This window comes from Meleagris gallopavo, chromosome 1 (assembly GCF_905368555.1).
Source record: "Meleagris gallopavo chromosome 1, MGAL_WU_HG_1.1, whole genome shotgun sequence".
Classification (NCBI taxonomy): domain Eukaryota; kingdom Metazoa; phylum Chordata; class Aves; order Galliformes; family Phasianidae; genus Meleagris; species Meleagris gallopavo.
In genome coordinates this window covers 1,184,785-1,200,863 of record NC_139404.1, presented here as the reverse complement: position 1 = coordinate 1,200,863, position 16,079 = coordinate 1,184,785, and the positions used below count along the sequence as shown (strand labels likewise).

Here is a 16,079-nt window from a genome sequence, read left to right as displayed (position 1 = left end):
GAAAACCTGGGTGGAATATTCTGAAACATTTTGTGCCATTTGGCTGCAGCTGGCTGCAATTTTTTTTAATTTTTTTTTTTTTTTTTTTGGTGATACTCCCTTAAAAACGAATGTTGTAATGTTTTTGTTAGGCAAAGTCTGCATTTATGACAGTTGGAGCTCCTTAAGGGGACTCAACCCTGGAGGCATTTGTCATCCTTCCAGTGGAAGGTGGAGGTTAAAAGCTGACAGTTGATTGTTAGATAAATCTTGCATTATTTCCAAATTCCAGTGGGCTTTTCACCTGGCCTTGAGCAGTGATGGGGGAGGTTATGGGGAGGGGGGGGGGGGGATGAGAACCAACACGTGAATTATGGATGTGCAAATGACTGCTGCTTTCCTGGCTGCCAGGAAACTGCTCAGGAAACAGCTGTGGACCTGTTCTAATGATAGGATATATTGGAGTGGAGGTGAGCAAGAGGAGAGGAGGTGGTGGGAACCATAATGAATGCATGGAACTGAGAGAGGATGAATTGTGTCCGTTCTCCCCCCATGTAAGGTGTGGCATTGAAAGGTGACCTTAAGTTTGGGTGCACTCAAGAGAGACTTCTGCAGTCTGAGAGGTCAGATTTGGGCTAAAACCCATTGGGGTTGAAGATAGGATTAGGTAGTTTGCAGTTATCAAGGATAGTAGGCACAGTGGTGTTGGTCTGATGGTTGCATAAGATGATCTCAGTGGTCTTTTCCACACTTAATGATGCTGTTACACTTTTTAGGACATAATTTAGTGGGCATGGGTTGATGGTTGGACTGGAAAATCCTAGGAGTCTTTTCTAACCTTGATGGCTCCAAGCCACTGGAAGAAGGAGGAAGGAATCTATGGGAGACTCTTGGAGTGTGGGCAGAAACTTCTTTGGAGGTGTGGTTTTCTCACCTGCCTGTTGTTCCTTATATATATGAAAAGTTTAAAAAAAAAAAAAAGAAGTGTACTCCTAAAGCAGTTACCCGTGTCCTCAACTGACCTCTAGCATGGTAAACTAATACATGCAATGTTGAAACAATTGATAAATTATTAACTTCAGTTTTGTGATGTCTCTTGGCTGTTGGCATTATGTTGATATTATGTTGATTCGTCTCGATGGTGGCAGGGTTGGTCATGCTCTGGAGCTGTGAAGTGAAGCATTGGGGCTGAGGACAATGTCCAGTGAGACACCCACTTTTTTTTTTTTGTGTGTGTGTGTGCCAGAAAGACTGATAAGAGCATAAATCAGGGTTGATGGGAGCTCAGATGAAATATTGCTCTTTGAGGTGTCCCTGGGTAGATGTGGTGCTGAGGGATGTGGTTTGGTGGGCGCAGTAGGCACGAGTTGATGGTTGGACTGGATGATCTTAGTGGTCTTTCCAACCTAAATCATAGAATAGCATGGATTGGAGGGGGACCTTAAAATATCATCTAGTTCCAACCTCTCTGATATGGGCAGGGTTGCCAAGCACTAGATCAGGCTGCCCAGGATTGCATCCAGCCTGGCTTTGAATGCCACCAGGAGCGTAATGCATTCGTGACTCTCTGATTCTGTTTAGGAATATGGCTTAGTGGGCATGGTGGTGATGGATTGATGGCTGGACTTGATGACCTTAGTGGTCTTTCCAACCTTCATGGTTCTTTACCTTCTGTAAAGAGTTCAACCTTATGGATCTAAATGGTATTAGAAAGCTGCTATTAAGGTGTAGTTTATTTTACAGTGGCTGGTGTGGATGTGATCTAAGAGTTCAGACTCAGTTTTAGGGACAAACAAAGCTGCTCCTTTGAGTTGTGCTCACTCAGCTGAATGGTTTGGAGCCAGGTCATTTTCTTTTGGAAGGAATCAGGTTTGGCTTTCAGTTTTGTGGAGAGTTTGTTGGGTTTGGGTTTTTTGTTTTTTGTTTTTTTGTTTTTTTTTTTTTAAACTCAGAGTTAACCTTGGGAGACCTGCTCCGAGAACAAGATGATGCTTTTAAACAGTGGTGGAATGGAACCACGGAATTGATGTGGAGTTTGTGATAGGAGTTAACGATAGATGCCATCCAAAACATGCCCTCGTGTCCTGGCTGATCCCAAACTGTTTTATTTTGAGGGATGTTTGTTTTTTTTAGAGGGAGAGAGAGTTATCTCCTGGCTGATGCCTTCAGTCAAAACTTCTTTGTTAATGGAAGACTTCAAAGCAGGTGGAAGGTGAAGCCCTTATAGAGTGTCCTGTCTGCTTGAAGCCAAAGGAAAACTGTTTTTCTCCCATCTAGTGCCATTAATTCGAACTTGCCGACCTGCCCTCCCCAATCTTTAAAGCCAACCCAGCTGAATGCGAATGCTGAGGGTTGGTATCATGTAGCACAAGCTTTAAACCTCACAATAACCAGGCTGCTTTCCTGCTGAGGTCATGTTCTGTGTGACAGGGGGGTCCTGTGTGCGGGGAGATGTGGCAACGCAGTGCTTCTCAAAGCATCTCCACGACTGGGGATCAGGGAAGAAGATGTGAGCTGAGTTTGGGAATGGCTTTGTAATCCTCTAATTTGCAAGATTGTAAACTGGAAGAAAGAAAGAGCCCTTTCAGGAGCCAAACACTTCTCTTGCTAACGTTCAGTCTAACAGATGTGACTCAGCACGGTGATGCTGGCTGCTCCTCGGTGCTGCCCAGAGCACCTCCTCCTTTTTCCCTTTAAGACCTGCCACGAGGGAAGCAGTGGGAATAAGGAAGCAGAATGATCAGCGCTTTGTTGAGCAGCCTGCCATCATGGGTAACTCGATCCTCCCAGCAAGCAGAGGAATCTGTGTGTGGTTATTGGGGTAAGCTCAGATCCCAAAAGGAGAACACGGCAACGGTGACGCGCGGTGCAGGAGTTGAGATGCCCGAAATCAGATCCTTGTAACGCAGCACCACAGCCTGTGTTCCTTGAAAGGGAAGGTATGCACCGAGGTGTCAGCTCACCCTCCTCTGTCCCATGGAGACCGTGCAGGGAAGTGTCCTGCTAAGAGCTGCTGCTTGCTTTTTTAGGATTGTAGGTGCTAATGAGTTTGTGTGCCTCGTGTTGGATTAAAACAGATTCTGGTTTGCTTCTAGCTGGTGATAAAGTTATGTTAGGTCGTATTTTATTTTTTTTATTTCATTGTTTCTGATGTGTGTTCTTTTGTTTGATCTGAGCAGAAGGTAAGGGTAAGTTTATACACACATTGTTTGGGCCAAGGAGAGTTCACCAGCAAATAGCCATGCTCTGTCAACTTACCCAAAGACAGATGCAATCACAGAATCATAGAATGGTCTGGGTTGAAAAGGACCACAATGATCATCCAATTTCAACCCTCTGCTGTGTGCAGGGTCACCAGCCACCAGCCCAGGCTGCCCAGAGCCACATCCAGCCTGGTCTTGAATGCCTCCAGGGATGGGGTGTCCATAGCCTCCTTGGGCAACCTCCTAGGGCAATCACAGTGCCAGTGAGCAGAACAGGAGGAATCCCACAGCTCTAGTTGTGCAAACCTGAAGGAATATACCCCATGGCTTCAGCAAGTCACTGAACCCGTAAGCCCCATTTTAATTAGCAATTCAATTTCCCCAGGGTCATGAGATTTGCATCTTGCCAAATGGGGAGGAAAAAAAATACATGTGTATTATGTACAGGCTGCCCAGAGAGGTTGTGCATGCCCCATCCATCCCTGGAGGTGTTTATGGCCAGGTTGGATGGGGCCCTGGGCAGCCTGGTCTGATATTAAATGTGGAGGTTGGTGGCCCTGCATGCAGCAGGGGGGTTGGAACTTCATGATCCTCGAGGTCCCTTCCAACCCAAGCCATTCTGTGATGATTCTGTTGTAAACTTGAGATGATTTGCAGTAAGGTGCTCAGAATGCTGAGCCTTTGCACCACTAGAAAGGCACGGTTTTGCTGGTGAAGGCATGCCATAAACATGTATTTGCTCTGAAAGAATTAAGAAAATTTGCTAATGCACTGCAATGTTGAGTCCTGCAAGGCTTAATGATCAACTGGACAATTAAATCATCTCCCCTTCCTCTGTTGCTGGACTCACTTTTACAAATTTAGGGTATGACTTGGGAAAGGAGCATTGGAATTGTGGTGTGTGTTGGAGCCAGAGGATCAGATTGTCATGTTGGGGTTGGGGTTTGGAATCCAGTGCAAACCTGGGAGCTCCCTCCACGTTCCCTGCAGGCACACATCCATTTGTGCAGGTCCTCAGCTTTGCTCACCTTTACGAGGTGATTTTTGTTGTAAAAAGAAGAATCTTTCATCGCTTCAGCGTGATGCATGGGGGGAAAGACTGCAGGTTTAGCAAAGATCTGTGTGCTACGCCTGCTTAGTCATACCCAGAAACGTGTTTTGTGGGGTTAGTTGTGCAGAGAGCAATTTCAGACTTGTGCAAAGGTGCCTTGGGAGAGCCCAAACACTTCTTGCACCTCTGTTTGAATGCTGTGTGCATGGTCTCGGTGCTTCCTATGCTTTTTTCTACCTTTTGCTTTTAGCTGGAGTTGGCTGTGCAAATGGGGATCAATAAGGAGCTGTTTTAGGTCTGCCCTGATGTCTCTTTCTTCTTAGAACCAAAAGTTTCACTCCTCTACTTAAAGAGTATTGCATTTGATGTCGTTTCCTTTTTTGGACTTCATTTTGCCTGTTTGCAAGAGCTTCCTGTGCAGTCTGGCTGGGGTGTAGCTGGATTCTGTAGGCTGCAATAGGGCTTTTTTGTGGTTTTATTGCTGTTTTTTTTTTTCTTTCAGAGCCTCTGAATGCATCCAGGTTAGTGAGCCCTTAAATTGTCCTTCCTGCCTTTTAGTGGCTCTCAAAGTCACAGTTTCTTTGCTCCTACCTGAAGCCTAATGTTAGTTAGGCCAGCTTACTCTCAGCAGCTTTCTGCAGGCTTGGATGGTTCAAGAAGCACTGTGAGATATGAAAGCTTCGTAATCCCTCATGGCTTTTATTTCCAATAACTGGGAATCTGCTGCTGCACACCGGGTGAGCCCATTGCCAGCTTTTACACTCCTTCCCAAAGGCTTTCCAGCAGGAGATGGCCCCTAATTCTTCAGCAAGATGCGAAATGGATCAGCAGATCAGAAGCTGAAGCTGCGGGGCTCAATCCGTGCCGCTGCATTTGGGTTGGAATCGATAACTGCTTCTCACCATTCCCTTCTGAAGTCACCCAGGAGCTACAAAGGCTCTGCAACACGCACGTCCTTCTCACCAGACCTGAATGGAGCTGACCAGGCTGTCACATGAGTCACAGAAACCCACATCAGCCGTTTTTAGGTCATTGCCAGACGGGGCTAAATTTAGCAGATGAGCTACAAGTGTGAGGCTTTGCATCCAGCTCCTGCCTGACAGTTTCTGGGATTTTTTGGGGCTGTGTCCTACAACTCCTTGTACGTCTCTTGAAGGTGAGGGATGAGATTCTCCACCCCTTTTCTGCTCTGAATCCCGCAGAGCACCGCCGAGACTTGCTTGCAGAGTTGCTCAGTGACAACATATGAAGCAGAGGAAGGGAAGAGCACAGTAATAGGATCTGGAGCTTTTCACCTCACGGATTATTGCCTTGAATCCTGTCTGGGTTGCCAGTGACGCTTCCCTGGGAGGAGAAACCTGATGGTTTATCATCCAGCTGCATCCACGACCACATTGCAGTGCTCCTGGAGGTGTGTGCCAGTTTGGAGGGGAGCAACTCACACCTGGGGCACCTCAAGCAGAAAGCATTCCCACCACTGTTCTTTCAAGCCCCACATCTCTGCTAAAATAGTCAAGAGAGGAATAGAGGAGGGGGGAAGAATAGGAAGAATAGTACTTGTGCTGACAGCACAGTGGGAAGTTTCAGTCCTGCTGAGAGCGATGTGCTGGTTCTGCAGTCCCAAGCTGTTCTGTATTTTAACTTCATCGGTTGTTTCTGGGTTCTGTTTGTTTGCAGCAGCACGTTGGTTCATTAGGGTTGGGGTTTTTTTTTTTGTGTGTGGATTAGGAATATTGTCATCAAAACCAGCTTCAAGTGTGTCAAGTTTTCTTAATTCTGATTTATGAAAGGAGGCAGCGATAAATGTGTGGCTTTGAAAGTCTCGCTGGGTCTGCTGGAGGTCACCTGTAATTCAGAGCATGTGGTAGAGGTCAGTGCTGGGCTTTTTGTTCTGTGGCATTGCCAGCTTTGGGGGTTTTTTCAGCTCTTCATTGAAGGAGGAGACACTTCAAACTCGGTGACAAAATCCCACTTTTCAGGCAGCTGCGCTGCTAACGACTGAACTGTGTTAATTAGTTCTTAGTGCAGTGGTGTTCCTTTGTCCCTCCTATAATGATGACCCAAGCAGATGATGTCAAGGAATCTTCTGTTTCAGCTGAATTTAACTAATTATAAGAAAGCTTTGCCTTTGCTCTCCAAAGCTCAGGAATGGTCTAAGAGCTCAGAATTGCAGTGGGCCAACAATAGTGTTTGTATTGATAGAATGGCTTGTATTATGATGATGCTTGCAAAACTCAATTACAGAGTTCATTTTAAAAGGAGCTGCTTTTATCAGCCACGTGACAAACTTCAGGTATTGCTGCTCCTGCAGGGAATGGCTCGAGGCAAGTGTTTGTCCCCTGGCAATCAGAAATCCACAGACATAAATTGGGATGGTTCATTTGTATAACCCCCCAGGCTCTGTCTCTGGTTAACTGATGTGCCTCTCGTTAGGGAACTGGGAGAGAAGGAGATAATTAAGCTTGGGCAGATGGATTAGGACAGGCTCTTGGCTCGGAAACAAGGGGGCTGGATGATGTGCTCCTGACCTGGGGAACCAGGACAGGGTGAGTTTGTGTTTGCCCTTCCCAAAATGGACTTTGTGCTTTAGGATGAGAGACACGGGGACTACTTACCCCCAAGCTCTTTGATTATCAGAGTGGAGAGCACCTCCCAGATGCCTCTGGAGAAAGCTCACGCTTTCCCCAGGCTCAGGGAGGTTGTTTCAGAGGAAACTGCCTGCTCAAAGCACTGAGGACTGCATGTTCCTATGCTTTTAGCAACGCCCGCTGCTGTTCTACTGGTTGCACTTCTGTTTATTAAAAACAACAACAGTGCCTTTTTCCCTTCCTGAAATTGTGGTGGTGCCAAAGCAGCTTTACTGTACCCCTGTGAGATGCTGAGATGGGAATTCTACTTGCTGAGGAACATTCTGGACGGCTGCGTTTTTGCTCCTGAAGCTGCCAAGCCCAAGACCCATTCTGTAAGGCATAAAAAAGGGTATTTCACATAACTCAGTGTAGCGTGGAGGGTGTCCCAGCACCAGGGCACCCCCTGTTCCAGGCACCCATGAGGTTCTTGTTGGTAGCTGATGAGCTGGGGCCTGCTGCTGCATTCACAACCCTGAACAAAGCCCCAAATGCCTTGTTGGATTCTTCCTTGGCAACCTCTCTGCTGTCCCCGAAAGCTTGCCTTTCTGCTGCACAGGGAAGCTGGTGTGGGAATCATTGTTAAGCTCCAAGCATGGTTTTTTCATGTCTTCCTCTTGAACACAATGTATCTTCAGACCTTAAACGCCAGGAAAATCCTGTACAGTTAATCCTTTGGGAAAGGCCAAAAAACCCTTCAAAGAGCTCTGGACTTTTACAAACGCTTGTTAGGAACTTAAATCCTCCTCTCTTATCATCAGCTTTTGTACCAAGAATTGGATGCAAGAAGGATTGCTGCAGGGCTGGCTGGAGCACCAAGCTGATTTCTTAAATTTCCAAGGATGATAAACAAGTGTGAGCTCTTTGCAGGTGGTTTGGCCACTATCCAACGAAGCTGTGCTGTGGTTATGCTTAGTGACTCGGTGGTTGGGAAATGGCATGACTGGAGCTCAAGCTTAACCTTGGAACATGTCTCTATTGGTATTTGTTAGAAGTTGACCTGACTTAGCCTCAGCTCGGAGACCAGATGAAGAATCATGGAATCAATAAGGTTGGAAAAGACCTAAGATCACCAAGTCCAACCCCATCCCACTCCCACCATGCCCACAGACTGTGTCCATCTGTGCCTTCACCTCCAGAGATGGCAGCTCCACCACCTCTCTGGGCAGCCTGTTCCATTGCCTCACCACTCTTCCAGAGAAGCAATTTTTTCTCATATCCAACCTGAAAGCTGAGAGGGATGCATCTTTATGAACAAAGCACTAAACACAAGTGGCTACGTAGACTGAAGAAAGTAAAAGTAGGGCAAAACCACTGTGCATCTCATCTGTGTGCATTGAGACCTTGGATCTACCTATGGGGTCTGTAGATGAAAGCACCACAGTGCTCCATTGTATGCTAAGAAAGCTAGAAAAAGAAGTGGTTTAATAGAGGTGACGGTGGTGTATTGAGTTGCTGTAGGTATTTGTGTACTAAACTGAAGCTCCTACACCTTTTCTTTAAGCACAGCTGAACTTGTTTCCTGGTACACTGCATTTTACTTTGTTTTCACCTTTTTTAATTATAGATGACCTGGAAAGAAAGAAAACAGCAATCTGCAAGCTTTGGTTGCTGTGTGTGGTCAAGGACTGAGAGGTGCTCATTCCTAAATCCCTTTCTCCTGCTTTGGTCTGAGAGCAAACAGCGTTTGCTCTGTGTTGGAAACTGCAGTTGTCATAACTCTACCACCTCAGATGTGGGTGTACAAAACTTCCTGCTCTATCCTTCAGGTCATTTGTTTGGCATAACAACCCAAATACTGTGTGTGTATGGAAAGTCCCATCTGAGCTGCTCCTCTAGAACATATTTTCCTGAGATAGCTTTTTTCTTTAGAGTTGTAAAGACTTCAGAATGTTCCATTCCCATCCCTGGAGGCATTCAAAGCTTAGATGAATGAATGAAACTAGATGATCATTATGGTCCTTTTCAACCCAGACCATTCTATGATTCTATGAACTTCAGATTTGAGATTTCAGATGTGCCCTTACGTGATGTGGATGCTGAATCAGCAGGCCCATTAACGATGGTGTTGAGTTAATGGACATAGCTATGTAAAGTAAGTTGTGTTGATATTAGGTGGACAATCCCATGAGTGTTGCTCATTCCATAGATTTTTTTTCCATCTGCTCGTGAGTCACTATGCGTTGTCTGCTGAAAAGGAAAAGCAAAACTGAACTTGTTCTTGAAAAACATGCATTTCTAGTAAAGAAGGAACAGAAATCCACAGGTGCCACGGTGTGATGTGCCCTGAAACAAGCATGTGGGTTTGGAGGGGCATTGCTTGTTACTTCAGATTGGGCTGTTAACAGGAGGTAGGAAATTCAGCTTGAAGCCACACGATGGCTCTTCCTCGTGCCACGTGAGGTCATCGAATCATTAAGTTGGCTTGAGTTGGAAGGGACCTCAAAGACCATCTAGTTCCTACCCCTTGTTCTGATCCCCATCCACTTGAGTGCTTCAGTTTACAATTCAAGCACAGCTCGCTCTGCCTGTTGTTGTGAATGGGTGTGAATGCTGCCTCGGTTCTGAAGATGAAGGTTTGATTATTTACAAAACTCTTCAAAAACAACAACAAAAAAACCCAACCCATGCAGATGTGACCTTGGTGAGCAAGAAGTACGTTGTGGGGTATATCCATGTGCTCTTGGCATCTGCTAGTGTAGGGTTGGAAGAGGACTTCAGGGTTTTTGTGCAAGACATCCCAGTGTGAAGTGTCTGTTAAAGTGATTCTCATCACTCTCATTTCTGGTAGAGGGGAACAGAGAAGATTCCATTTCCACAACTGGTAATTGTCCAGTGCCAAAGCATCTTCAAATTCAACCCGGTGTAGCTCTGAGTTTACCAGAACAAAAAGATTTGCTTTGACACTTTCTCCCTCCCCCTATGAAGCTCTTCATCTCATTCAGAATCAAAAGCTTGAGCTATTTCTGGATTTCTCATAAATGAAAGCTCTTGCAGGAGCTCAGCTGCTGACCTCCTCTGCATCTGTCTGTGTTGACTGCAAACATGTCGTATCCCAGGGGCTTTGCAGCTCGGGGAGATATTGTATATTTAGGGTTTTGTGCTGCTGTTACTGAGGTGGCAGTTTCTAAATGACTGTGTAGGTTTCTTGGAGTGGAAAAAAATATGTTGTTAAAGCCTACAGAAAGCTTCACTTGTGGGGAAGGAATATTCTTAGAACAATTATGTCTTTGGGAAACCGAAAGTGAAGTATTGCAACTGCAGGAAGGTGTGAGGAGCATCCTGCTCTCAGGAGAGCTGATATATTCTTGTTAAATGCCCATCTGACCTGTGGTTAAATCTCAAACGTGGTGTCAGGTGTAGCATGTGTTGGGGGCCAGGCTCTTCATCCTCTGGTTTTACAGCTTCTTAAATTCTCTCAAAGAGAGGTAATCAACTGTACCGAGCCCAACTGGAAAAAGAAACGATTGTGTTTTCTCCTTCTGCTGTTTCACTCCAGATGCACTTGAAATTTCTCGCTTGTTTGAGAAGTTTGATTATTATTCGTGCGTTAAATACTCCGTTCCACCACTATGTACAATCTCCATGGTAACAAACTTCTCCTGATGGAAGCCGTGGCAGTGCAAACATATCTCGTGGCTCAGCTCAGAGGCAGGTGTGTGCCCATGTAAATTAACACTGCTGTCTTCAGGGCTTCTGGATGTGATTTTTGGTTTCTCCTGCGACTGTGAATGTCGGCGTGTTGAATTCTGTGCCGTGCAGTGGCTCTGGTTTGGTGGCTGAGGGTGCAAGGTACCCATTTATTTCCCTTTGTTCCTACCAAGTGAGCGGCTCATGGAACTCTTTTGGGAGGCCTTATTTTCCTGTACCGTTGCTCTACATTATGTTTACATTATGTCCTTTCCTATAGGATGTCGTCTTCAAACTGACTGTTATAAAATCATAGAATGGCCTGGGTTGAAAAGGACCACAATGATCATCCAGTTTCAACCCCTCTGCTATGTGCAGGGTCACCAACCACCAGCCCAGGCTGCCCAGAGCCACATCCAGCCTGGCCTTGAATGCCTCCAGGGATGGGGGGCATCTATAACCTCCTTGGACAACCTGTTCCAGTTGTCACCACCCTCTGTGTTATCTCCAACTAGGATCCATTTTAAAAATTTGCTTATCACAGGTACTTATTATAAACTAACTGCACTTAAATCACTTAAATTCTCTTCGTTCAGTGTCCTCTCTTATTTAGATTTGAATAAATTTCATTTCCTGGTGTTTGGGGAGGGAATGTTGCAGTTGTGTTCCTGTCACGGGTTGAGTTGGAAGGGACCTTAAGGACAATAGAACATTGGAATGGTTTGGGTTGGAAGGGACCATAGAGATCATAAAACAATTGGGTTGGAAGGGACCTTAAAGATCACAGAATCTTGTCCAGGCTGAAAACCCTCATATCCCTCAGCCTGCCTTCATAGCAGAGGTGCTCTCTGAGCATCTTCATGGCTCTCCTCCAGACCTACTCCAACAGCTCCATTTTATTCTTAATCCCTTCCACCAGGTCTGATTCTTTCACATTCAGTAATCTTGTCTATCAGCTTCTTCTTGACTACAGCAACCTTTCTTTAGCAGTGCTCACACAGGACAGTTTCAAGTAATTTCTTTCCATCATAGTTCTCCTGGGATTGACCAGACCACACAACTCAGAAAATCTCTGCTGTGATGCAAATCAGAAGGTGTTGCTTTGGTTCTTTACATCTTCTCATCTTTCTTCACGACACCTGGTAAAATGAGGGCCTGATGCTTGTATGTGTCATGTTCTTCCTCATCTCCAAATGCAAATGAACAGCACGCTAATCAGCAGTGCATGGCTGGAGTTGAGCTACAGTGCTGTTACCTGCTGTCAAAACGACATCAATTGTGTTCTCATCTAATCTGGTTGTGAAGGATGAATTGAGTCCAGTCTTTTTTTTTCTCTACAGCAAGAATACATATCTGTCTCCTATCTTTTTCTTAACAAACTGAAACTCTTCAAGGGAACGGTATGTGGGGGAGAGTGAGTTCTTTCATCTCCTGGGGGGTAAGGATGGTGTTGCTCCACCCAGCAAGACGTGGGATGCACGTTTGCATTGCCTCTTGGTCGTTCCCTTCACTTCTGCTGGGAGAAGACCACTTTGAAACCCAGAGTATCCTCTTTATAGGAAAAAAGTTGACTCTGAATCAGTTGATAGTGGACTACTCCTGCAAATTGTCTTCTGGGAAACAAAGCTGGCTTGTCTTTTCTACTTTATGCTCATTACTCCACTTTCTTGGCGTGAAGTTTAGTGCAGAACAGCCAGACAGAATTCATCAGGAGCTCCGAAGAATGCAAACCAGCCAGGGGAAGTGGCAGCTTCTGCTCCCAAAATCCCCAGTTCCACTTGTAGTGTATGTATCAGCAGTGTGCATATCCAAAGTATAACAGCAACCCAGCATAGGTTCCTCTTTAATTATTCATTTGTTTTTCGCTAGCTTATAGAGTACTTTCAGTTGCAGTAACAGTCGCCGTCTTGCTGCAAGTGGGGCCTCTGTGGTGCACTTCCCCTTTTCTCTGCTGTAGGATTTAGGTGAATTTTGCCTTCCAGAGCAGAGGGATCCTCAGACAAACCCTATACAAGCAAAGGAAAATCTGGATTTGCCTTAGGTGCATGAGGACAAACTGCAAATTGCCCCAGTGTTTCCCTGACAGCGCTGTGGATATCTCCACCACGATTCAGAACCTGTATCATAGAACCACAGAATGGCTTGGGTTGAAAGGGACCCCAAGGATCATGAAGCTCCAACTCCCCCACCACGTGCAGGGCCACCAATCTCCACATTTAATACCAGCCCAGGACCCCATCCAGCCTGGCTTTGCAGTGTGCTTGCATCAGAAATGGATATGCTGTGTGCCAAGAAGCACTGAAAGCTGTGGCACTGAGGATCACTAACTTGAGAGGAAAACTAATGGATTTTAATGATCTCATTGTGGTTAGCCTGGAGTTCAGCCTGGGGTTTTCAGATTGTTTGAGTTTAAAGAGACCTTTAAAGGCCATCTAGACCAACTCCCCAGCAACGAACAGAGACATCTACAGCTCAATCAGGATGCTCAGATTGCTCGAAAGTATTTTCAGTGTAATACTTGTAGCTGGAAAACTGGTTTGTCCAGGCTTCAAACTGAGGTGAATTTCAAGGCAACTTAAGAGTGGGATGCTTTTTATTTTGATTTAGGCTCAATATTTGCCAGGAAATAAACCACTCAGCCCTGCAAACAGGCTGGCCATCTGTTGGCCACGATGTGCATCTGGGATTTTTGGGAGATCTGGAGGTAAGGCCGTATCCTGACAGAGCTTTTCATTCCTGCAGGATTGCTTCAGATCAGTGGCAGTGGGTGGCCCTGCGCGAGGCCACGTGGGAGGATGAGGGAATGGGAACCTGACCCTGTGAGAGGCAAACCCACAGCAGTGGGTCCATTTCTGGCATGCTCAGTCAGTCTCCAACCCTCCAGATTTGTGTGGTTGGGTTGTTTTGTTTTTGTTGGATTTTTTTTTTTTTTTTTTGGCCTATTCTGCTTTGGGACAAAATGCTTTAAATCTCTTCTGATTCTGACCAAAGCAACGATTTTCTACTAGCTCAACCCCTGAACAATAGAGCCTTGATCTTGATAGGGGGCTCTGGATGTTACTGTAATGCTAATAGGTAGCACAGTTGGCCTTTGCGCTTCTGGCACGTTTCAGGCATTATATGGAGAGCCTGTAATCAGCTGCAGAAAAAATTCCCTTTTGTCTCTCTCCTAGCAACCTCTTCTGAACTGATATTTGAAAATAGGCTTTGCTTTCCATGTCATGACATAAAATATTTTCAACACGTACTGAAAACTCCCCTAGCAGACGTGGGGCTGAGATAATTTGTCTTTAGGTCCTCAGGACTCCCTCCTGGTTGCTGTGGTCTTAAGGTAATGCTGTTGAAATCTTTATCCACCAGAAACAGGAACTTGTGTCCAGATTGTGTTCTTCTCTCCCAACTTTTGCACTGTATTTGTCACAAAGTCAAAGCAGTATACGTAGATGATAAGGTGGCCATTAGTTGCCTGGATTTGTAGGAGCAAGCTGAGAATTTTGAAAGAGATTTCTGTATTTTTATTCAATGTTTGAGCATGTAGGATGAGTTGCAGGCTGGCTATGTAGCTCTAATTTTGCTCCAGTGTACATATGTTGCGTGTCCTGTCCTAGAAACAAGGCAGACTGTTCACACCAGCAGGAATTGCCACTGGAATCAAGAATATTGAAGCCTTTTTCCATTAACTGATTGTTCTTTTTCTGCTTATCTACATAATGAGTGCAGCAACAAGCAATGTTGGGCACAGAGGAGTTCGTTTGAACAGAGTAGAATTAGATAAGGTGAGGATTATGTGGTTTTCCCCATAAATGCTGATAGTCTTTGAAATCCTAGGATGACTTTGCACAGGTTTGCATCCCATCTACTTCTTGCATCTGTCCTGATGAAAGAATAACCATCCTGGGAAAAATGCATTAGAGCTGTTGTAAGGTTGGAACAGACCTCTGAAATCATCTAGTCCAAGCATCAAGACCCATCCCCACCATACCCACTAAACCAGGTACCCAAGTGCCATATCTCCATGTTTTCTTCTTATTAATTGGGATTTTAGGGCCTTGTCACAACAGGGAGAACAATCAGATATGGCACTGCATCACTTAGTAACAGGCTTTCTAACTTGGACATGAGTCTCAGTGCAGAAGACTCTTTTATTTATGATCAGCATTAACTTGTACAGCTGAAAAGCATGCATGCTGCAGCTGCTCAAGAGTTTGTTCTGAAGATCAGGCTTGGAGGGCTGTTTTTTATTAGTGGTACTTGATTTAGTCCTAAGTAAAACCATTTGTATTTAACTTGATCTGCAAAGCTGCTGTAAGTGTTAACATACTTCAGTAGTAAACGTTTCACTCTTGGGCATCATCACACACAAAGGGTTTGTGGAAGAGCCCCTTTCTGAACATGGAATAATTATCTGTTAGACAAGTGCTTGTGTTTTCAAAGGAATTCAGACTGTGTTTAAAACTCAGTGCTTTCTGCAGGGTGATGTGGAAGGATATCCTTTAGGGATGTGCAAAGAAATCTGGTTTTTAGCAGAGAAAGCACTGGAACTTGGGGCAGAAAGGTATCGATCTGCCCTTTGTGAGCTGCTCTACGTGTCAGCCAGGTGCAGGAAGTTCCTTGCTAAGCTGCAGGGCAGAGCAGCTAGCAGAAATCTCCTGATCCCAAATTGCTGTAAACTTTTCTCTCCTCCCCATGAGAATGAGAAAAAGGTGGTTGCAGCCAAAGTCTTTTGGAGTCAGAACTGTGGGGAAAAAACTCTTCTCCAATGTGAGTCGTCGTGAGTCAGAAACTGCTGTAAATCCTGATGGATACTGCAGATAAAGCTTCAATCTCTTGTATATATGAGTATGTGTGCATGCTCCTGGGCCACTTGAGGATCCAGGAGCCTCTTCCCAGAAATCATAATGTGGGACTGTGGCTAGTGATGGAAATTATTGGCTCCTTCTGTTGGGTTCCAAGCAGTTCCTGGTGTGCCAGGAGTGTGCAAGGTGTGTGTTCATGGCCATCCCCTTATCTCAAAGCTGGGTTGCCTCAGGGGTGCTGAGGCAATCTGAAGTTCAGTAAACCTTTGATTTCTTCTTGCCCCATCTTTTCCAGTGCTTCCCTCATAATTCATGTTGAGGTTATTGATGAAAGGTAATCACTGTAGGATATTATTCACAATCCATTAACCCTGATGGGTAACAGAATTCTTCAGCAAGCTTGGGTGCCAAAATATCACTGCTAATTGTCTTACCTGAGCCTTATGTGGAATGGAAATCTCTCACTTTTTAGTTTGTATTCCCCTTCTTCCCAAAGCACTGGTGCTTTGATTCTTTCCTTTAGGTGTTGGAAAATACTGTTGTTCTTTTAGCTCTCTGCAGGTGCCTTAGAATCTCACCCTTCTGCCATCTCTCCAAAGACGCCGGGTTTTTTGGTCTTGCCAGTCAAATTAACATGAGATTGCTGTCATTTGCATCGTAGCTGTGGGAGGCCATCTGACAGCACCGAAGGCAGCCAAGTAGAATGGAATTCATCAGCACTCACATTTGTCAGAGTAGGAATCGAGGAGAACTCCACTTCTCTAATCCATGCAGGAGGGTAAACATCCAGCGT

General features: G+C 45.2%; 1 protein-coding gene across 1 annotated transcript in view; it reads left to right on the top strand.

Annotated features, from left to right (window-relative positions):
* UBE2H (ubiquitin conjugating enzyme E2 H) overlaps positions 1–16,079 on the top strand; it is a 44,254-nt gene that overhangs the window by 7,067 nt on the left and 21,108 nt on the right. The window lies entirely within an intron of this gene.